At 48.7% G+C, this 24,102-nt stretch overlaps 1 pseudogene; it reads left to right on the top strand.

Moving 5' to 3' along the window:
• The first annotated feature begins 10,951 nt into the window (after nucleotides 1-10,951).
• The window catches only part of LOC123185514 (monooxygenase 1-like), a 57,128-nt pseudogene continuing 43,977 nt past the window's right edge, over nucleotides 10,952-24,102 (top strand).

Genomic DNA, 24,102 nt, shown 5'->3' with positions numbered 1-24,102 from the left:
TTAGACAACTGAGAACCCATCGCCGCCTAGGATCCCGTCATGTAGCCCCCTTCTCCAATGACCAGTCTAGGTCGGGCTGCCACTGAAGGTAGCCAACACACTGGAGCTGAGACGCAGCCCATACCACTCACCAATGCACACGCAGTAGCCGGCCATCCCCTCCATATCGCGCGGCCCACCAGGGCACAACATCTCCGAAGGACGTCCTCGTTGCCGACGGCTATGCTTGGGTTGTGACCGGCAGTGTACCATGGCGGCGGCAAGAGGAGGAGAGGCAATCTAGGTTTTCTTGTGGAGCTGGCTGAAGAGCAGACTCATACCTCAACCTAAAGCATTGCTTCGTGATAATTCAACTACGGCAACATGAAGGCATATTCGCATTATAGCGAATGAGGGCAACCTTATTTTCAACATTTGTCTTGGATATAAGAATGGCACATAGTGGCACTCGAGAGGAGCAGGTTTTACAAAAAAGATCGCCCGGTGCAACGCACGGGCATTGGTACTAGTTACAATTAAGACCGAAGAAACCTTTAAACTTGACCCTAACGCACGTCACAGGCCTCCGGGACCACCATAGCAGCCACCAAAGGAAACAATGACGGATCACCTTCACATCCGAACTCGAAGCGGCTTCATCGCTGATATGCAGCTTTGCGGACCTTCAAAGTGGTTCACCAAAAGCGAAACCATTACCGTTGAACGAATCAGACCGGGACAACATCTCGGACACGCCATCAAACTCCAGATCTGGCACCCCCATACGACTAAGATGCCGGAGGAGAAAACCATACCTGTCATCCACGAACCATGAACCCAGCACACGATCCACCAACGAAGAGCTCAGCTTGGCGGCCACGATGTAAAGTAGGGTCCAGTATATTGTCCTTGTACACGTATTTTTATACATATGTAATTGTAATTGTGATCTATATATTGAGACGTGAGGCTAGATGTCAACCACCCACGCAAAACCCTAAACCTGTGTTTTAACTTGGTATCAAAGCCAGGTTGGGCCGCCGCCGCAGGTCCCTCGCACCGCCGCCCGATCCCATCTTCCGCGTCGCCGCCGCCTCTTGCTACTTCACGTACACGCATACGCAGGAATCCATCTAGCTGCTTGCTTGCTAGCTAGCTAGCTTTGCCCGTACGCTGCCGCCGCTTCCGATCGCTGCTGCTGCGCATGCCATCTCCCGCGCCGCCGTCGTGCGCTGCTCCATCCGCGCCGTCGCTGCGATGTCATCCTCCACTATGTCCGTCGGCCAAACTGCCGACACCCTCGTCTCTTTCCCCGTCGCCACGATCCCCGCCGTGCTCGCCGTCCCGATGATCTCCGTCCGCCTCGGTCGCCAGAACTTCATGCTCTTGGGGGGGGGCATCACCAGCACCGTTCTTGCCGGTGCCAACCTCCACGGACACCTCGATGGCACCAAGGCGGCACCGGCCAAAACACTCGTTGTCGGCATCGGCGACGCTGCCACTACCGTCGCCAACCCGGAGTACCACCAATGGTGGGTTCAAGATCAGCGCGTCAAGGGGCTTCTTCTCACCTCCATGGATGAGGATATTGCATGCCAACTCATTGGCTGCGAGTCAGCGCATGCTATGTGGACAGCCCCGCCATGTTCGGCGTCCAGACCCGCGCCAATGTCCGCCACATTGGGCGGCAACTTCAGTCACTGAGGAAGGATGATTTGTCCGCCGTGGAATACATGCACAAGATGAAGGCCCTTGCCTACACTATGGCCGTCGCCAGCTCCCCGATCTGCGATGATGAGCTTATCGATCACATCCTCACTGGCCTCGGCTCCGCCTACAACTCCATCACCGCCTCCTTGGGCGTGAGTAACGCACCCATGCCCTACTCCAGCTTTTACTCTTTGGTTCTGCTCTTCAAGGCGCTGCAGGCACAACAGAGTGCGGTGGAGGGGTGGTCTCCCTCCGCGAACGCCGTGACCCGCTCGGGTGCGTACGGCGCGGGCGAACACGCGCCCTACTCCAATCCATATCCCTCCCAAGAGGGGGGGGGGGCGCCCGGCTGATGGAAATGGCCAGCCAGGGCAGAGCCGCCGGGGCGGTAATGGCGGCAACACCGGCGGCCGTGACCGCAACGCTGGGTATGCCGACAATGGCCGACAAGGAGGAGGGGCAACAATGGCGGAGGCGGTGGGCGTCGCAACCGCTAGCGTCCCCGGTGCCAAGGTTGCAAGAACCGGGGCCATGAAGCTGACGACTGCCGGAAGCTCTATGATCAGGATCACAACTCCCGCTCCGCCAACTCGGCCTCCACCAACACCGTCGATTTTCCTTGGGTGCTGGATACTGGGGCTACGGATCACTTGACTAATGATCTTGAGAGCCTCCAGGTTCACGAGCGCTATGGCGGCAAGGATCAGGTTCGGGTGGCCAATGGTGCATGTTTGTCTATTTCACACATTGGTCATTCGCGTTTACCCGGTTCATCTCTTACACTGCGTACCATCCTTCATGTTTCACACATCAGCCAGCATCTTCTCTCTATTTATCGTCTTTGTGATAATGAAGTGTTTGTTGAATTTCACCGTCGTTTTATCCTTGTTAAGGACAAAGCAACCAGGCGCGTCACCCTTCACGGTAGAAGTTACCGGAGGGGGTCTATCCGGTCCCTTTCGCTCGTGTGTCATCTTCATCATCTTGCCATGCCCACTCTGGTGTTCAAGTTTCGTCGTCGCAATGGCATCAACATCTTGGTCATCCTACAAATAATGTGGTCACTTCCATTGTTCGGAGTCATGAACTTCCGTGTTCTAGTTCAAATAATTCATCGTTAGTTTGTGATGCCTGTCAGCATGCTAAGAGTCATCAACTACCTTATTCTACTCCGTTTCATATCACTACTGTACCTCTTGAATTAATACATTCAGATGTTTAGGGTCCCGCTCTTGCTTCGTCGGGAGGGTACAAGTATTATGTTGGTTTTATTGATGACTACACGCGCTTCACTTGGATTTATTTGCTCAAACACAAGTCTGATGTTGAGCAAGTTTTTTGCAACTTTCAGGCTCATGTCAAACGCCTTCTGGATTATAAAATCAAGGCTGTTCAGTCCGATTGGGGTGGTGAATACCACAAACTCCATCGCTACTTTTAGTGCACGGGCATCTCTCACCGAGTGTCATGTCCACATACCTCTCAGCAGAACGGTATTGCTGAGCGCAAACACTGACATTTGGTCGAGACCGGTCTTGCTTTGCTTGCGCACTCCTCTCTTCCACTTCGGTTTTGGGATGATGCTTTATGGCATGTTACCTCATCAACCGTATGCCCACTTCGGTTCTCAATAAGGACACACCTCTGTTTCGTCTGTTTCACGTTCAGCCCAACTACTCCTCCCTTCGGATTTTTGGGTGTGCTTGCTGGCCTAGTCTCTGCAAGTACAATGCTCACAAGCTTGAATTTCGTTCCAAGATGTGTCTTTTCCTTGGCTATAGTCCTTTGCATAAGGGCTATAAGTATCTTGACCGTACCTCCGGTCAGATATACATCTCTCATGATGTTGTTTTCGATGAAACTGTGTTTCCTTACTCCCAACCTGGCGTCTCGGTTGATCCTGCTTCTCTTGAACATGCACTCACTTTCCCCTCCGATGAACCGGTTTCAGATGGCCATGTGCGTAAATATGACCTGTCCTATTTGTCACCTAACTTGTCCTTTGCAGGTGATATTGTTTTGAGTTCCCCCCAGGCACATGTTGCTGCTCCGAAGCCTCCTGATGCGCCCGACGTGCATGCTCAGGACGTGCATGTCCCGCCGCCCGAGGCCGGCGTGGCTGCCTCGCTAGAGGGAGCGCCGGCAGACGTGGCTGGGTTGCCACCCTCGCCCTGCGCGCCGCCCAGGCCGCCACCCTCGCCTGGGCTGGTCCAGCCCACCATCGTCTCTCGGCCCGTGTCGCTTCTTGCTGAGGTTTCCTCAGCCGCGGCACCCTCGGCCGAGGCCTCGTCGCCGCCGCCTTCTCCTACCGGCGATGCAGCTCCGGCGCATGCTATGGTTACACGCCATCGTGATCATATGCGCAAGGAGAAGTCTTACACTGATGGCACGGTTCTGTATGACTCTCGCCGCCGTGCCTTCTTCGCCGCGCCAGTTTCCCATCGTGATGCTCTGGGTGAACCTGCTTGGTGTGCCGCCATGTTCGAGGAGTTTGCTACTCTCAGTCACACTAACACCTGGGTGTTGGTACCTCGGCCACCTGGTGTTAATATTGTGAGCTACAAGTGGATTTTCAGAATCAAGCATCGTCCAGATGGGTCTGTTGATAAGCACAAAGCTCATCTTGTTGCTCGCGGTTTCACTCAACAACATGGGATTGACCATGGAGATACTTTTAGCCTGGTGGTGAAGCCTGCCACGGTTTGATTGGTTCTGTCTCTTGTTGTGTCTCGTGGTTGGAGCCTCCGACAGATTGATGTGAGCAATGCCTTTTTACATGGGTTCTTAGCTGAAGATGTGTATATGCAGTAGCCCCTTGGGTTCGACGATGCCACTTATCCCTCTCATGTCTGCAAACTTCAGCGGTCTATTTATGGTCTCAAGCAGTCGCCCCATGCATGGTATGCTCATTTGAGTCAGCGCCTTTCGCAGCTCAGTTTTGTTGCCTCCAGATCAGATGCATCTTTGTTCATCTTCTCCTAGGGTATTATACAAATATAAATGATGGTGTACGTTGATGATATTGTGATTGGTGGTTCTACCCCTGCCGTGGTGGATCGTCTTGTGCAGTCGTTGTCTGCTAGCTTTCCCATCAAAGATTAGGGTCGCCTCGAGTCCTTTCTTAGTTTGAAAGCGTCCTTTCATTCAGGGGGCATGACCTTGACGCAGAAAAAGTATGCTTTGGATCTTCTTCATCGCGTCAACATGGAGAACTGCAAGGCCACTTCCACTCCGCTTGCTACATCCGAGAGTCTCTCACGTCATAGTGGTGCACTACTGGGTAGAGATGACTCCTTTCGGTATCGCAGTGTGGTTGGAGCACTTCAGTATTTGACCCTCACTCGTCCTGGTATCTCCTTCGCGGTGAACAAAGTGTGTCAGTTCCTGTCTCAGCCAACAGATGATCATTGGGAAGCAGTGAAGCATATTATGAGATATGTCAAAGGTACGCTAGACATGAGACTACGGATTCGTAAGTCCAGATTCACTGGAGCGAGTATATTCATCGATGCAGACTGGGCAGGCTGTGTTGATGATAGGCGCTCCACTGGTGGTTTTGCTATATTTGTTGGACCCAATCTTGTATCTTGGAGCTCGAAGAAGCAACCCACAATCTCGAGATCAAGCACCGAGGCAGAGTATAAGGCATTGGCCAATGGCGCAGCTGAAGCCATTTGGATAGACTCAGTTCTCACAGAACTTGGAGTCCCACGGCAGCGCACTCCTATATTGTGGTGTGATAACTTAGGGGCGACTTACCTGACAACGAATCCAGTGTTCCATGCTCGGACTAAACACTTGAGATCGATTTCCATTTTGTGAGAGAACGAGTAGCTGCTTGTGAACTGGAAGTCAGGTTTATTTCTACAAATGATCAGTTAGCGGATCTATTTACTAAACCCGCTACTAGACAGATGCTAGACCGCTTTAGAACCAATCTGAATCTTGTATATAGTTCAGATTGAGGGGGCATGTAAAGTAGGGTCTAGTATATTGTCCTTGTACATGTATTTGTATACGTAGGTAATTGTAACTGTGATCATTTACATATTGAGACGTGAGGCTGGATGTCAACCACCCATGCAAAACCCTAAACCTGTGTTTTAACTCACGGAAAGCGAGGAGATGGCGCAGCCACCTCCGGTGGACGAGCCTAGCTAGCCTGGAGCCGAGGGGGATGCCGTTGAGCTCCCCGGCGGCGATGACGAACTCTTGTATCACCCGCTGCATGGCGCTCACATGGCGTTCGTCAACACCGTCGCCGAAGCACACGCGCGCAACCAGGGCGAACACGACGGCGTAGAGGTGATCGCGGACGACCACCTCTCCCAGGGCCTGGGCAGACAAGCCAGCGACAAGGCGCTGAATGGCCTCCCGCTGCAATGGCGCGAGGTCACCCAGGTGTGAAGGGTGAAGTGTCTCGACGGTGAGGTTGCATCGGAGTGCGACCAGTGTCCAAACATATCCGTACTACTCATGGGTGAAGTTAGATTAAAAATTATATGGATAGATTGTCACAATAGCTTGGCAAGTGAGCAGTGAACAAATAGATGCTCCAAGACTCATTCGTTACCACAAAAGCAACGCTTTGTGAATTCTTTCCAATTTCGTTTTAAAACTTCAAATCCAAGGTGGATGCCCATGCTCTCCGGAGTTTAAAATTTCAAATCCAGGTTATATCTTGCTTGTACTCCATCCGTTCGGAAATACTTGTCTTAGAAATGGTTGTATCTAGAACTAAAACAAATATAAAAACAACCATTTTTAGGACAAGTATTTTCGAACGGAGGGAGTAAAAGATAGAGTACAACAAGACGGGGCAAAGGAGACCTGCGTGTGGAAGCCGGGCATGGCCAGTGGCCGGGGGAGTCCGCCGGAGCTGGGGAGAGCAAGGCGCGCGGGAAGCCGGGACATCGGCCACAGAGAGCAGCTTTTCTTATTATCGACTTGTACTGTTTAGTTCGAGCCATTTGGCTTTGACGATTAAGTAAATATCCAAGTAAAATTATGGAATATGTAGCCTGTTCTTGGATGGGAAGTGTCGCTCTGAACCGAGTGGCATCTGATCCCGCCTCATCTACGGCGTGGAACACTTGGATTCGTAATACTAGTGGAGAACGCTTTTGCCTCGTGCTGGCTTTGGCTCTTGACTTAAGATTGGTAGCTTAATGTCAGTAGCGGAATCCTTTGAGACGGCGACAACCTATGGTCACAAGCTCACCGCGGTCGATCCGTAGTTGATCTGATCAAGGAGCCATACACTTTTCCCCATTTTTGCATCATTCACAGCTAGTCTGAAGCTGTGCCGCACTATGGACTGTCCACTGCCCACCTACGAAACTCCATTTTTTTTTCGGAAATGTTAACGCCAACACGTGTGGGTGTTTGCATCTCGCCCACACGCGTGGATCCGCGTCCGTTCGTGAGCGCACGAATCTTGTCATGTTTCTAGTGCCACGTAGGACTGGTCTGGTGTGTGGGCGTTCAGCCGGTCGCCCACACGGCCGTTTCACCACACAGAAGGGGCTGGTGTGTGGGCGTTCAGTAGTTCGCCCACACGCCACTTTGCACGCACACACAAGGGCTAGTGTGTGCGCATTTGGCATTTTGCCCACACGCCCTTCTCCTCTCCCACACCCAAGCTGCTAGTTGCCATGTGTTTTTGCACTGCACATGGCAACTGCCTCTAGTGTGCTTTTATAAGCAGGTGACAACTCTTTTTTTTTACCCGAGTTTGCCATGTGTTTTGCAGGGTACACGGCAACTGCCTAGTGTGCACGTAAGCAGATGTCAACTCTCTTTTACCGAGTTGCCATATGTTTTTGCATGGTACATGGCAACTGCCCTAATGTGCATGTACATGGCAACTGCCCTAACGTGCACGTAAGAGATGGCAACTCTTTCTTTTTACATGGCAACTGCCCTAGCATGCTTATGAGCACATGGCAACTCTCTCAACTGCATAGTGTTAGTATGTGGCAACTCCTAAAGTTATGAAATCATGGCAACTACATTAGATCAGACCATACATGGCAACTGCAGTTGAGCAACTATGGCAACTGCAGTTGTCCGACATGGCAACCGTAGTTCAGCGACATGGCAACTGCAATTAAACGAACATGGACGAGGGTCTGGACCATGACAACTGCGGGCGCGCGGTGACCATCACGCGTGGTGTGCGGGACCAGGAGGTACGAGGCCTGACATACGGGCGTGTGGGCATTATCAACTTCGCCCACACGCACGCGTCTGAGAGGGATCGGGAGGAAAAAAAAAGGCGTGTGGGCGCTAATTGTTTTGCCCACACGTAGGTGTGTGGGCTGTTCCTCTTATACACCACACAAAATGTGTGGGCGGACTCCCTAACGCCCACACGTGTGGCACTTATCGGCGTCCTTTTTTTTGAAGGGAGACCAACAACATTGGGCTTTTTCATTATGATATGTTGGGAGCAATATGTACATTGATCAAGGCGGTCATAAGAAGGAAAAAGAAGAGGAAACTAAAAAGAAGAAAAAGAGGAAGAAACATCACATGCGAAAAATCTCTCAGCCTGGGTCCCCGAAGGACAACAGCAAGCAGATCGCACCCCCAATCTCCACATATCCAAGTCTCCTCGTATCTCCCTTAATGAGGTTTCCACCGTGGATACTTTGTTGTTGAAGATTCTGTTATTTCGCTCGAGCCATATCCTCCATGACACTAGAATCATCATCGATTTGATGCCCTTCTTTTGTTCTGCCGTCGTCTTGGAGACAATTGATATCCACGTCTCTTTGAAGTTTTCTGGCTTTTACCAACCAATGGGATCAAGTGAACTGCATCCTGCCCAAGCAGCAACCTTTTGACAGATCGTCCTAGCATGCGGACATTCCCAAAGAATGTGCAGCGAGGTCTCTAAGTTTCGCAGGCATAGTGGATAGAAATAGTTGTTTGGCCAGCCGCGATGTTGTAGGCGATCAGCACACCACAACCTATCCAACATGAGCAGCCAGATGAAAAACTTGCGGCGAGGGGGGGGGGCAAGCCCGCCAGAACATGTTTGGGAAAGGAGAGTCCACCCTGCCATTAAACTACAGCTTGTAAGCGGCCGCAACGGAGTAGGCTCCTAATGCGGTTGTTTGCCAGGTGATCGAATCCGCGACACCGGCGGTGAGGCTTGCCTCTGCATTCCGGACTAGTCTCCAGAGATAGCAGAACTGCTCTAGGAAATCATCAGAGAAAGGTGGTCTTCTGATGTCCTGGATCCATCTGTGTCCATGCAGCACCTCCCTAACAGATCGGGTCTTTGCTCTTGTTTGTCGATACAGCCGGGGCAATTTCTCGCAGAGGGAGTGTCCCCATCCGTGTTGATTCCCAGACCAAAGCAGTTTCGCCGTTGTCAATCCTGACAATTGTGGCAGCAGCAAAAGGGGTCGGTCCCACTCGTAGCAGGGAATGGCCGAGCCGATCCAAGGCCTGGTTGGTTCAGCCCAGGACAGCCAGAGCCAACGGAGACGGAGCGCTCTGGCAAATTTTTGGAGATCATGGATCCCAAGACCACCCAGCTCCACCGAGGAGCACACTTCGCGCCAGCTGACCTTGCTCTTGCCACCAGTAAGGTTTTCTTCTTGCGCCCAAAGGAACTTTCTGCAGATTTTATCTATGTCCTTCAGGAAGCCGACGCTTGTATGGATTATGGTGAGTGCAAATATAGGCATAGCCGTAAGCACCGAACGCAGGAGTGCGCGTCTGCCGGCGACGTTCATCAGTCTACCTTTCTAGCTGACTAACTTTGCCCTAATTTTATCGAAGACGAATTGCATGTGCAGCTTTCTGAGCCTACCTAAGGTTATTGGAAGGCCAAGGTATGTGATCGGGAAGGCAACGCGTGCCCCAGCAAAGTCCACTAGGACTTGGTCTAGATCGATCTCCTGGCATTGGATGGGAGCAACAATTGACTTTTGGGGGTTCATCCGCAGCCTGTGGCCTCGCCAAAGTGATGCATGATATCCAGGAGGCAGGAGACATCCTCTCCGTTGGGGTTGGAGAAGAGAATGGTGGCGTCGGCATACAGACTGAGTCTCAATGGCATCTCTACTAGGAAGGGGTGTTAGGAGTCCAGAGCTTTGTGCTGCCTCGAGAACACGATACAGCGTGTCGATCGCCAAGATGAATAAGAACGGGGACAGAGGGTCCCCCTGCCATAGGCCACACATGTGTTGTATCATTGGGCATGGGATTCCATTGAGGAGGACAACAGAGGAGGACGAGGCCAAGAGCACGGAGATCCAGTTGCGCCACGTGAGCGAGAAACCTAGATTTTGCAGCAGCTCCAGTAGGTATTCCCACGAGATTGAGTCGAAAGCCTTGGCAATGTCCAGCTTAAACAGCAGCATCTGCTTCTTTTTTCTGTGGAAACTGGTGCGGCGTTCCTGATGAATAGGTAGCTGTCATGGATGCATCTATTTTTTAGGAAGGCACTCTGGGCAGGAGATATGATGCTGGCCATTCTAGGTGCAAGTCTGATGGATAGGATCTTGGCAATGAGCTTTGCGAAGGAATGCACCAAGCTGATTGGCCTGAACTGTCTGATTTCGAAGGCCTCGGCAATCTTAGATAGGAGCACTACATTTGTAGAGTTCTGGATCCCTAAGTTTGACCAGTTCATGTGGTAGAACTGATTTAGGGCATCGATGATATCCTGCTTGATAGTATCCCAGCAGCTTTGGTAGAAAATCCCCGAAAAGCCATCTAGACTCGGGGCGATCCGTCGGTGTTTACTTGATTGCTTGCCAGACCTCCTCTTCAGAGAATGGAAGATCCATTCCCTCGTTGTCGATCTGCGGCAAGTTGATCGCATCCCAGTTGATTGTGCAAGTGCGCGTGAGCTTCATACCCATGATGCTATGGAAATGGTCGTTGATCACCTCCTCTTTCTTCTTGTGATCAGTCACTCTGCAGTTCCCTTTCTTAAGCAATAAGATGAAAAAATTTCACCGTCTTGCGTTGATCTTGGCATGGAAGAAAGTTGTGCTGGCGTCGCCCGCCCTAAGCCAATTGATGCAGGAGCTCTGCTTCTTTCGCACCCGCTCGATCTCATCTAAACCTAACAGCCGTAGCTTGAGCTTTTTACGCAGCTCCCACTCTGCATTAGATAGGGCCCTATTTTCCTAAGCGGTGTCAAGGCGTAGGATAAGCTCTTGAGTCATGTGGAACTGCAGCTTTGCATCACTAAACAATCCTTTACTTCATTAATTTTCTTGATTCGCTTTCAGCTTGTATGGCAGCCACGAAGGAGATGGCGACCGGAGAAGAGGAGATTCACGGCGTTCTAATCATCGGGGGTGGAATCTGTGGCCTTGCAATTGCACTTCCTCTTCACATGTATGATCCTTTTATGCAATGAGTTCAATCAGGGATAGTGTTGGAGTATTTCAGTAGCTTAGCCGAAAATGTCAAATGCAGAAAAGGTATAGACAGCCTTGTTCTCGAGAAGGCCGAGAGCTTGAGGGCAACGGGGGCAGGAATCAGCATAAAAGTCAATGGGTGGACTGCGCTTGAGCAGCTGAAGGTTGGTGAGGAGCTGCGGGAATTTGTCGTAAATCTTACTTTGTATGTCTGAGCCTGATTGCTGTTGCTTCTTGCTCTTGCTGTGAACTTTTAACTACCAATCGCCAATTATGATAGACAATGGCCATGTTTGACAGGCATAGTGTTATCGAGCAGAAATTATGTTTCTAAGATATTGCTTGTTCCGTTGTTTTCATGTTGACAACTCTGGTTTCACTACTGTAGAATGGATAAGAAGACCATTCATGATGATAGGGTGATCAATAAGGTATCATTCAGGTGAGTACGGACATGACAACACTAATTTTACTAGCCAGCACCCGCGGAGCTACATGTAGTTCAGGAGGGGCTACTGTCGTGGACCTAAGACTGACAGTAGAATGGGGGTAGGTATGAGGAGGCAAGATCCTAGCTATGGCGAAGTTGTACACGCGAGTTTTATGAGTTCAGGCCCTTTGCGGAGGAAGTAACAGCCCTACGTCTTGGTGCCCGGAGGCGGTCGACTGGATTATGTATGCGTGTTGTGACACCCCAAAAATTTGGCCTTGTTTTAATGAATTAAAAATTTTGCCAGGAATTAAAACTTTGAATTTCGGAGCTCCATTTTGATTGTTTAAATCATCTCCTTCCCTGTTATGATGAGTTTTTCCCAAAGAGAAAACTTTTCAAATATGTTATTGGACTTGTTTAACCTCTCAAGAAAAACTTTCCTTTTATCAGTATAACTAATTAACTAATTAAGTTGCTTGATCTTTACTTTCTTGAAAATGGTTTTTCAAGGTTAAATGGCCATATTTGAACTACAACCATTTGATAGATTCACTTAAAATTCCCACAAAAATTTGGAGATGTCATGTGATGTTTTTAAATCACTTTTGTACAAAAACATCTTTATTTTATGTAATATTTTGAGCTCTACAGCAAATTTTGTTCTCTGGTCCAGTGGGCAATTTTGCACTACAACTCCTTTAAATAATTCTTTCTAGCCTCCACCAAAATTATGGGATGATGGTAATGGCCTAAGATTCCACATTATGCAAAAACCTAGTGCTGTTCTTTGAAAATATTGAGTGAATCAACCTCTTTTTCATTCTGGTCCAGCCCTGTGATTTCTATTGCAACCCTATTTATTTTTGCTCCAATGATCTTGTGTTTTCTCCTACTGGTAGACAGCCCTACCAAACCCCTAAATCCAGGAGCATGCAACCCTTGGATTAATTTTGGTTCATGAAATAATGTCATTTATTTCCTGTCCAGAAATGTAGTTTTGCAAAACTTGCACTAACAAGTTTCTTCTTTTGGCAAACTAACCTCACCACCCTCTTGTACATCTAAAGAGACCCCAACCTGGAAGTTTTGGCTACCCCAAGAGATGCCTAGGTGCATGTGGCATTCTATCGAGCACCCTGTAGGCATGACCAGTTTTGACATGAGTTTTGGCATTGCACTGTGAGCTTGCACCTCTGATCAAACTAGCATGTCCACTAGACTCCCCGTTTCTCCTAACCTAGATCTGTTAATTGCCAGCCTCACCCAAGCCCTGTAGCATGCTCTGGCATTGCGTCGAGCACGTCCCGTGCACGCCCGGAGCGCGAGCAGAGCGTGCGTTTGGCACGCACGTGCGCCGAGCCGACACGCTGGCCCCCATGGTTTTGGCCCGCTCTGCAGCACCATGCCACGCGCTCCCCTTCTCACTGCTACGCGCCAAGCCGCCCCTCGCCACGCCGGCAGGCCAAGAGCTAGCCGCCACAGCCACCCGACAGCCTCTGCCCATGTCGGCGCCGCCAAAGCCACTCCCGCTCGCCACCTGGCCCCTGGAACAGTGCGTGCTCATCCGCGAGTGTGTCCACTAGCGCTCGTCGCCGCCACGACGCCCTAGCTACAGAATGGCGGTCGCCGGAGAGCTTATCCACGGCCGCCGCGGAACCGCCTTGCCACGCCTATAAAAGGAGCCCCGAGCTCATCTCCGCACGCAGGCAGTCCCAAGCCACCTCCCGAGGACCCCCATTGGCAGCCAATCGACCCGGGGAGGCCTCCTTCCTCATCTCCGGCAACCGCGGCCGCCGCCACTGCCCCGGCCATTCCGGCACCACCAGGGCCTCCCCCTCTCCGTTCTCTTCGCCAGGAACCTCCTCATCCTTCTGTGAACACACCCCCCTACTCAATTTTTGATCGGGAACCCCAGTATCCCCAAACACACTTTGCTCCCGAGGCCACCTCCGCCGAGAAGCTCGCCGCCGGCAGCTCCCTCCGTCCCCACCTACCTGGCGACCACCGGGAGGACCGCCCTGGAGTGGCGGATCCATCCCCGCCCTCTGAGCCCCGTGGGGAGCAACCGTTCGCCGGCGACGATCGCCGTTGCCTCGCCTCCGTTCGGGCAGAGTAAGAGGAGGGAGGGATAGACTGGTCAAACCTGACCAGTGGGCCCTCTGGACCCACTGTCAGCGACCCCGTGCCTGTCCACGTGGGATTAAGTGAAGGCGTAATCCCCCAGTATGTTTCCCCCGCTCCGAAAGCGTATTCCCCTCTGAAACGTTTTCTTTTCTGTTTTATTTAAATAACAGATTTGACCAAAACTTTGACTGGTTATAACTTTTTAAATACAACTCCAAATGAAATGATTCTTTTTCCTACCTCTCTCAAATTTCACCTAGTTTATTTTAAGATTTATTTGAAAAAAATTTAGAACAACTTTTGGTGCTGTTTTGATTTTGTGTGTTAATTCTTTTATATTGCTAAAATAGGATTTTTGAAGAGAGGAGAAATGTTTCAAGTTTTGGAGTGCACCCTGCCTTTCCACACATTGAAGGCAAGCATTCTGAACCCCGGCATAATATTTTTGTGTGTTTGATGACACGTTCATAACATCACCTCACTTTGGAGAAACTTGTTATTTCATGTGATATGATCATATGCATGGGTGCATGTTATTGATTTCCATGCTGTTGGAAATGGACACACTTGTGATGATAATCACCCTCATGTGCCTTGCATGCATACCGGCAGGAACCCGGGAAAAACCTCTGCCTTGGGTAGGCATGAGTTTGTCGCCGGTCTCCGTCGGGACGGTTATGTCTGGTATGGCATGGCAAGGTGATATGAGCGGTGACTCTGTTGGTTGAAATATATTCGTCATGCTAATCATGCAGGGAATACTTAAACCTCCTGAGTCGACCGTAGATCGAGTCTTGTGCCAGTAACCCCCATACTTGTTTCATACTACCACTCGTCTCTACAGCAAGTAGAGTACGGTTCAGTAAGTTGTCAACCTCTTTCTAGCACACACCGTACAGAGAGGCCATGGTGGAAGATACCGGTTGTAGCTGGTAGGCAGGCCACCTGGTCCGAGGGCATGGGTGTTTCCGGTTGGGACCGAGAGGGGAGGCCACCCCTTAGAGCGCGCGATATAAATTTGATCCCATGCTACGCGAGGTTGTAGCCTCCCCACTTAGAGTTTGCTTAACAGGTGTCGTGGGTGATTCCAGACACGTGTGAGATAAGCTGGTGTGTGCAAGTTAGGTGTGTTTTCAACAAAAAGACCATAGAAGGAATTAGTCCCGATGGACTAAAGAAATCCGTTACTCGTGGGTAAAGAGTACACCCTCTGCAGAGATTAAACCTATTCGAATAGCCATGTCCATGGTTAAGGATTACAGTCTGGGATGGGTCAAGTGTCAGTCTTAGTGTCGGTCTTCGGAGGTGAAACTGTTAACCAGAAATGGAATTACTACTTGTGACTTGTGATAACTATGATTATTATTATTGTTGACTAACCCGTGATATTATTGTTATTATCGAGTATCTCTGGGATGGTTCTACCTCCGGGATATTCACTATGATTGTTTATTTTAAAGCCCTTTATGTGGTGTCGCTCAGACGCCCGACTGTGGCATTTATTTTAAAGCCCTTTATGTGGTGTCGCTCAGACGCCCGACTGTGGCATTTATTTTAAAGCCCTTTATGTGGTGTCGCTCAGACGCCCGACTGTGGCATTTCTTTTAAAGCCCTTTATGTGGTGTCGCTCAGACGCTCGACTGTGGCATTTCTTTTAAAGCCCTTTATGTGGTGTCGCTGAGACGCCCGACTGTGGCATTTCTTTTAAAGCCCTTTATGTGGTGTCGCTCAGACGCCCGACTGTGGCATTTCTTTTAAAGCCCTTTATGTGGTGTCGCTAAGACGCCCGACTGTGGCATTGCTTGTTATTTGTTTCATAAATTTTAATACTACCATGTTATTGCATTTTTATAAATAACTTGCTTGCACGCATCAGAGTTTCATTTATCTTTTGTGACTGACGTCATGAGCATAAAATATTTTCAGCACATCATTGTTATATTATACCTGTGTTCATAATGTTTGCGAGTACATTCAAAGTACTCACTGGCTTGTCCCTGGCTATTGTCTTGGCCAGATTTTCTTGCACGAAGAGGAGCGACGCGATGACAGCCCCGGCACCTAAGTAATGGAGATAGCAGCCTCACGAAGATAGGAGTTAACCTTGTGAGCTGTTCCCATGGGAAATGGAGTCCCATAGACACTGATGTTTCACAACCCGCTTCCGCCATCAACCACTAGAAACCATTTGTTGTACTCACAGGCCAGAATGGCCTTGTACTACATATTTTATTTTCTGCTTGGAATTTCTGTATCAAGTTGGAGCCTCATCAGCTAACAGTAATCCTGGGGCTGATGAGCACGATGGTCTTTTCTGGAAATTTATTACCCGGAAAACCGGTCGTGACAGACTTGGTATCAGAGCCAGGCTGACCATTGGCTAATCCTATCTTAGCCGGGTCTATAAACTTAGGCAAACCAACTCACCAAACCATAACCAAACCCCAGCCAAGCTTCTCGTGCAAGATAGCCACACAGTGACCCAACACCTTTTTGGCAGTCGGTGCCCAACCTATCAACCTAACCTGTCACTCATGCGCTAGTGACCGGCCCCTAAATAGTCCTTTCTCGCAAGCGTGCGAAGGAAGACTCCGTCCCCTTTTTCCTATAAAAGGGGCACACTAGTCCCAACACAGCACATCAAAGCCTCTACCCCAAACCAAGCTACAATGCCTGGCCCTGTCGTGCACAATGAAACCACAGCAACCAACCTTGGAGGTTTTGTGACCATACTCGCAAACCTCACCCGTCGTGCCTATGCGTTAGAGGAGCCACCAGAATATGTTGTGTATCAAGGACCCATGAGCGGTGAAGACCGTCAATTCTGGGCCACTGTGCATATTTACGGTAGGGGTCTAGCACCCGAGCGCCCCTACAGGTTCACCGGAAGAACAACTTCCTTTGAGCCACTAGCCATCCAGCTAGCCGCTCGAGAAGCTATAGTTCATCTCAGGCACTTGTCGCCCAGAGTAAACTGTCGCTCGTTCCACTACTACCCCAGACGTGAAGGGTATGGTAGACCACCCCAAGTTGCCAACGGAGATCACGAGACAGATCCTGCATTGTTGCACCTGGTGCGCTATGTAAGTGCACTAGAGGAACTGTGCGATCAAATCACTATTGATTTAATTGTAGCTCGTGGAGAGCTGGTTCGTTGAGCCCCGACGAGAGAAGAAGACGAGCCCGACGCCGACAAGCCAGTCGTGTTGTTCGGACAACCGATCGAGACCCCGAGATCAGCTCCAGCCATCAGCCGAGATGCTTTGATGACCCCAGAAGTGCTTCGTCGCCTTTTGGGAGCACACTCCAATGGGGTTGTGGCCAACAATCCCCGCGATGGTCATCATCACTACCCCGACCTTGCAGTTCCTCCGCCATCTCCGACTAATCCCGGCAGTGAGACACGTGGAGAAGCCTCGACATCCACCAGGCACGCCCGTTTAGACATAAACGAGGTAGACTAAGCCGTATGAGTAGCACCGAGTTCCAGTGTATCCTCGCTTTGTAATCATGCGACCATGTATATTAACGCAGCCTGTCGTTGTGCCTCTGTTTTAATAGTAGCCTTGCATATTTGGTCAGCGCATGGTTGCACATTTTCCGGGCACAACTACCAAAACCAACCCGACGACAACCACAGTAACACGTCTCTTTATGAGATATGTGTATCTCTGACACTGACCTGACCTTTGGAGCTAAGCTGGCAAATTTATTACCTTTCACCACGGTAAAACAAATCCGGCTCCATTGCTATATAAAGGCCACCTTGTGACCTTACCCAGCAACCCTCACTTTGTGCACCACACTCACAACTTTTTCCTGTCATGCCGAGCCCCAGCATTCATCTGAGAACCCCAGATGCAACCCCATGTAGCTTTGTCAAAATATTGTGGGATTTTACCCGCAGTACCATGGGTTCTACCCAGCCACCCCAGTACGAGCTGTTCAAATCTAGAATCACCCCATCCACCTCAGAATATTGGGCAGCAGTACACATTCCTCCTGTAGACCCCAACCAAGATCCAACGGAAGTTTCCTTCGTGGGGAAATCTATGCCAACCCCACACCTGGCCATAGAAGCTGCTGCGAAAGAAGCGATTGCTCGTCTTCGATCCGCAGTACCCTATGCCCGCGAACGAGGATATTATTACTTTCCGAGCCGTGCAGCACCCGGAGAAGTAACATCTTTTCCCGGTGGACGCATTGAGAGAGACCCAGTGCTAGCCAACCTTATCCAGTACATCATTGCTCAAGAGCATTTGAACCAGCGAGTGATGGATTATCTCCAGAGCCTCGCAGATTTAAATCCTCAGATTGCCATCGGCAGACCACTGAGGCCCGACCTGGAGAGACGCATACATCGACTGGTCAATCCACTTTCCCCGATAGAAGAGGAGTGTATCCCAGTACCAGAGACATTTTCTAGGGACCCCGTCCAGTTACCGTTTCCATTTTAGACGTTGCTGCAGTGTTCATTATTTGCAACATTTATTTATGTGTGTGACCTATGCGTGATATCCTGAGTTTGTACGACGAGTCAAATATTTGGCTTCTACTAATGTATGTAGTTTTTGTTGTGATTTATACTCCTTTAAATTAACTGTTTTTCCTCGCGAAATTCTGGAGTGAGATTTCTTTTCCCTGAGTTGCTACATCTACACCTTCTCACGGCGTGGATGTATTAACTTCACACAGCACCAGGTAGCAGACTCACAACCATTACCATTCGAACACATACACTGTTTGCAAAACCTTGCAACGGTGTTACATCCAGCTAATCACCCCCCCTAACAACAGTTAGCACCCGGCACACCCCATCTACTCCTCATGATCACCACCACCGCGGAGAGCCAACACCCGAGCAGCAGCGTCGCGACGATCGTCAAGGATCATCGCGCACAGGAGCACAGAGAGCCCCAGCAGTGTCGCCAGCCCTCCGCACATCAGGATCGCAAACCAGTCCGGCATCGCCTCCGCCATTAGGGCCTAACCCGAGCTTTTGTAAGCATTAATGGAGGGAGGAGGAGGAGAAGTGAGGCCAGGTGTGAGGAAGAAGAGAGAGGCACCACGACCATTTTATAGCTCGAGCTCTGTGTACGGTGGGCAAAGTCCACCAACGCCGCTCGTCGCCGATCGCCGGTGTTCAGAGTCGAATCCGCGAGCAGTGCCGACAGCGCGCTGGCCCGCGAGGTGAGTGCACGCTGCACCGGCAGCTAGCACGCCGCGCACTACCATGGTACGGCCTAGATGTCCTACACACTAGGCGTCGCCGGTGGAGAAAGCGCGCGGGAAAGAGGAAGAAGAAAGAGCCAGAGGGAGAAGAAGAGGCTGACAGTGGACCCCGGGTCCACCTGTCGGCCAGAGAGAGCACTGTGCTCTCGGGTACGACCAGCGTATATCTAAATTTAGGAGTTATTCTAAATTTATATCCAGCGTAGAAATCTCACGTTTTTGTCCCGAACCATAGACTTTTCCACGCAGCACCAATTTTCACACTGTGGTTTTTCACCACTTATTGCCCTCTCACTAAAGCCACATCTTTATTGCGTAATATTTTCTTAACACAGCTTTTAACAAATCTCGAGGACGAGATTTTTCTTAAGGGGGATAGTGTTGTGACACCCCAAAAATTTGGCCTTGTTTTAATGAATTAAAAATTTTGCCAGGAATTAAAACTTTGAATTTCGGAGCTCCATTTTGATTGTTTAAATCATCTCCTTCCCTGTTATGATGAGTTTCTCCCAAAGAGAAAACTTTTCAAATATGTTATTGGACTTGTTTAACCTCTCAAGAAAAACTTTCCTTCTATCAGTATAACTAATTAACTAATTAAGTTGCTTGATCTTTACTTTCTTGAAAATGGTTTTTCAAGGTTAAATGGCCATATTTGAACTACAACCATTTGATAGATTCACTTAAAATTCCCACAAAAATTTGGAGATGTCATGTGATGTTTTTAAATCACTTTTGTACAAAAACATCTTTATTTTATGTAATATTTTGAGCTCTACAGCAAATTTTGTTCTCTGGTCCAGTGGGCAATTTTGCACTACAACTCCTTTAAATAATTCTTTCTAGCCTCCACCAAAATTATGGGATGATGGTAATGGCCTAAGATTCCACATTATGCAAAAACCTAGTGCTGTTCTTTGAAAATATTGAGTGAATCAACCTCTTTTTCATTCTGGTCCAGCCCTGTGATTTCTATTGCAACCCTATTTATTTTTGCTCCAATGATCTTGTGTTTTCTCCTACTGGTAGACAGCCCTACCAAACCCCTAAATCCAGGAGCATGCAACCCTTGGATTAATTTTGGTTCATGAAATAATATCATTTATTTCCTGTCCAGAAATGTAGTTTTGGAAAACTTGCACTAACAAGTTTCTTCTTTTGGCAAACTAACCTCACCACCCTCTTGTACATCTAAAGAGACCCCAACCTGGAAGTTTTGGCTACCCCAAGAGATGCCTAGGTGCATGTGGCATTCTATCGTGCACCCTGTAGGCATGACCAGTTTTGACATGAGTTTTGGCATTGCACTGTGAGCTTGCACCTCTGATCAAACTAGCATGTCCACTAGACTCCCCGTTTCTCCTAACCTAGATCTGTTAATTTCCAAAGAAGTGAGTGGGAGCACTATAGAATTTCTGATAAATATATGTTGACATATTGTTGATCAGAAATGACGTAGAATTTCTGGAAAGCATATAGGGTTATTTGGAAAGTATTTTTCAATGGAAAGCCTGGATTAAGCTACTTGAACGTTGAACATCAAGATCTATAAGGATAGATGAAAATTCTTAATGGTACTTTCAAATGAGCACATACCTTGACATGATCTTGAAGGTGTTCAAGATGGACCAGTCAAAGAAGGAGTTCTTGCCTGAGTTGTAAGGTATGAAGTTAAGACTTAAAGCTCGACCACGACAGAAGAAAGAGGAAGGACGAAGGTCGTCCCCTATGCTTTTGTCATAGGCTCTATACGGTATGCCATGCTGAGTACCGCACCTGATGTGTGCCTTGCCACATATCTGGCAAGAGGGTACAAAGGTAATTTAGGAGTAGATCACCAGATAGCGGTCTAAATTATCCTTAGAGGAATAAGGATATGTTTCTCGGTTATGGAGGTGATAAAGAGTTCAACGTAAAGAGTTACGTCGATGCAAGCTTAACACCTATCCGGATAGCTCTGAGTAGAGATACCGGATACGTATAATGGAGAAACAATTTAGAATAGCTCCAAGTAGAACAGTTATTTGAAATGGCTCCAAATATAGCATAGTAGCTGCATCTACAAGATGACATAGAGATTTGCGAAGTACATACGGATCTGAAAGATTCAGACCCATTGACTATAACATCTCTCACAAGCATAACATGTTCAAACCCAGAACTCATCGAGTGTTAATCACATGGTAATGTGAACTAGATTATTGACTCTAGTAAACTCTTTGGGTGTTAGTCACATGGGGATGTGACCTTGAGTGTTAATCACATATCGATGTGAACTGGATTATTGACTCTAGTGCAAGTGGGAGACTATTGGAAATATGCCCTAGAGGCAATAATAAATTAGTTATTATTATATTTCCTTGTTCATGATAATCGTTTATTATCCATGCTAGAATTGTATTGATAGGAAACTCAGATACATGTGTGGATACATAGACAACACCATGTCCCTAGTAAGCCTCTAGTTGACTAGCTCATTGATCAATAGATGGTTACGGTTTCCTGACCATGGACATTGGATGTCATTGATAACGGGATCACATCATTAGGAGAATGATGTGATGGACAAAGACCCAATCCTAAGCCTAGCACAAGATCATGTAGTTCGTATGCTAAAGCTTTTCTAATGTCAAGTATCATTTCCTTAGACCATGAGATTGTGCAACTCCCGGATACCGTAGGAGTGCTTTGGGTGTGCGAAACGTCACAACGTAACTGGGTGTCTATAAAGGTACACTACAGGTATCTCTGAAAGTGTCTGTTGGGTTGGCACGAATCGAGACTGGGATTTGTCACTCCGTGTAAACGGAGAGGTATCTCTAGGCCCACTCGGTAGGACATCATCATAATGTGCATAATGTGATCAAGGAGTTGATCACGGGATGATGTGTTACGGAACGAGTAAAGAGACTTGCCGGTAACGAGATTGAACAAGGTATCGGGATACCGACGATCGAATCTCGGGCAAGTATCGTACCGCTAGACAAAGGGAATTGTATACGGGATTGATTAAGTCCTTGACATCGTGGTTCATCCGATGAGATCATCGTGGAACATGTGAGAGCCAACATGGGTATCCAGATCCCGCTGTTGGTTATTGACCGGAGAGTCATCTCGATCATGTCTACATGTCTCCCGAACCCGTAGGGTCTACACACTTAAGGTTCGGTGACGCTAGGGTTATAGAGATATTAGTATGTGGTAACCCGAAAGTTGTTCAGAGTCCCGGATGAGATCCCGGACGTCACGAGGAGTTCTGGAATGGTCCGGAGGTAAAGAATTATATATAGGAAGTGCTATTTCGGCTATCGGGACAAGTTTCGGGGTCACCGGTATTGTACCGGGACCACCGGAAGGGTCCCGGGGTCCACCGAGTGGGGCCACCTACCCCGGGGGGCCACATGGGCTGTAGGGGGTGCGCCTTGGCCTGTATGGGCCAAGGGCACCAGCCCCAAGAGGCCCATGCGCCAAGAGATAAGGGAAAGGAAGAGTCCTAAAGGGGGAAGGCACCTCCGAGGTGCCTTGGGGAGGATGGACTCCTCCCTGGCCGCACCCTTCCTTGGAGGAAGGGCCAAGGCTGCGCCCCCCCTCTCCCTTGGCCCTATATATAGTGGGGTGAAGGGAGGGCAGCAACACCTAAGCCCTGGCGCCTCCCTCTCCCTCCCATGACACATCTCCCTCCTCCCGCAGCGCTTGGCGAAGCCCTGTTGGAATCCTGCTACTTCCACCACCACACCGTCGTGCTGCTGGATCTCCATCAACCTCTCCTCCCCCCTTGCTGGATCAAGAAGGAGGAGACGTTGCTGCTCCGTACGTGTGTTGAACGCAGAGGTGCCGTCCGTTCGGCGCTAGGATCATCGGTGATTTGGATCACGACGAGTACGACTCCATCAACCCCGTTCTCTTGAACGCTTCCGCGCGCGATCTACAAGGGTATGTAGATCCACTCCTCCCTCGTTGCTAGATGACTCCATAGATTGATCTTGATGACACGTAGGAATTTTTTTAATTATTGCTACGTTCCCCAACAATTCGTTCACCCACCGTAGAATACTTATGCTCTTGAGAGAAGCCACTAGTGAAACCTATGGCCCCCGGGTCTATCTTCATCATATTAATTTTCCAATACTTAGTTATTTTCATTGCCTTTTATTTTACTTTGCATCTTTATCATAAAAATACCAAAAATATTATCTTATCATATCTATCAGATCTCACTCTCGTAAGTGGCCGTGTAGGGATTGACAACCCCTTATCGCGTTGGTTGCAAGGATTTATTTGATTTGTGCAGGTACGAGGGACTCGCGCGTAGCCTCCTACTGGATTGATACCTTGGTTCTCAAAAACTGAGGGAAATACTTACGCTACTTTACTGCATCATCCCTTCCTCTTCGGGGAAAACCAACGCAGTGCTCAAGAGGTAGCAAGAAGGATTTCTGGCGCCGTTGCTGGGGAGTCTACGCAAAAGTCAATATACCAAGTACCCATCATAATCCTTATCTCCCGCATTATATTATTTGCCATTTGCCTCTCGTTTTCCTCTCCCCCACTTCACCCTTGCCGTTTTATTCGCCCTCTCTCTCTCTCTATCCTCCCTCTCTTTCCCGTTTGCCTCTTTTTGCCCTTTGCACCTTCTGCCGTTATGTCTGAAATTGGGGAAATTACTGTCGATATGGACAATAATAATATCATGAAAAATTCTGATGCTCCTGCTAAAGAACCCCCCATCTTACATACAAAAATATTCCGTGTTGGTAGTGGTAATATTATTGGAAAAGGAGTTATTCAAGATTTCTTCACTTGTGTCGGTACTTTACCTTCTATGGGTAGTTCTATCGTTCACAGAACTAGTAGTCATGTGGACGCCATTTCTATGCTTGTAGTTGAACATGAAAGACAATTCATGCACATGCATCCTTGCATACAAAGGATTTTCCTAGAATTTTCTAATATTGAGCATTCTTCTGTTAAGTGTGTCGCTACTATCTTTTTGGCACATGAGTTTAGATTCATAATAAAAGAGGCCAAAGAAATCTTTGCACATTATAGGGTGGACGCTTGCCGTCCTCCCATAGAGGCTATCCTTTTTGATCAAGAAGAAATAATGCGTTACCAATCTCTAGACTATGTCGCTTTCAATGAAAATCTTAGAAAAAGGGTTCCTACTAATGTTTTAGTTGATAGAATTTCTGAGCTTAATGATGATTTGGCCATCCGAAATAATGAACTAGGATA

Source organism: Triticum aestivum, chromosome 2A, assembly GCF_018294505.1.
Source record: "Triticum aestivum cultivar Chinese Spring chromosome 2A, IWGSC CS RefSeq v2.1, whole genome shotgun sequence".
Lineage (NCBI taxonomy): Eukaryota > Viridiplantae > Streptophyta > Magnoliopsida > Poales > Poaceae > Triticum > Triticum aestivum.
Note: the sequence above shows the minus strand (reverse complement) of the source record. Positions and strands in the feature narration are given on the sequence as shown.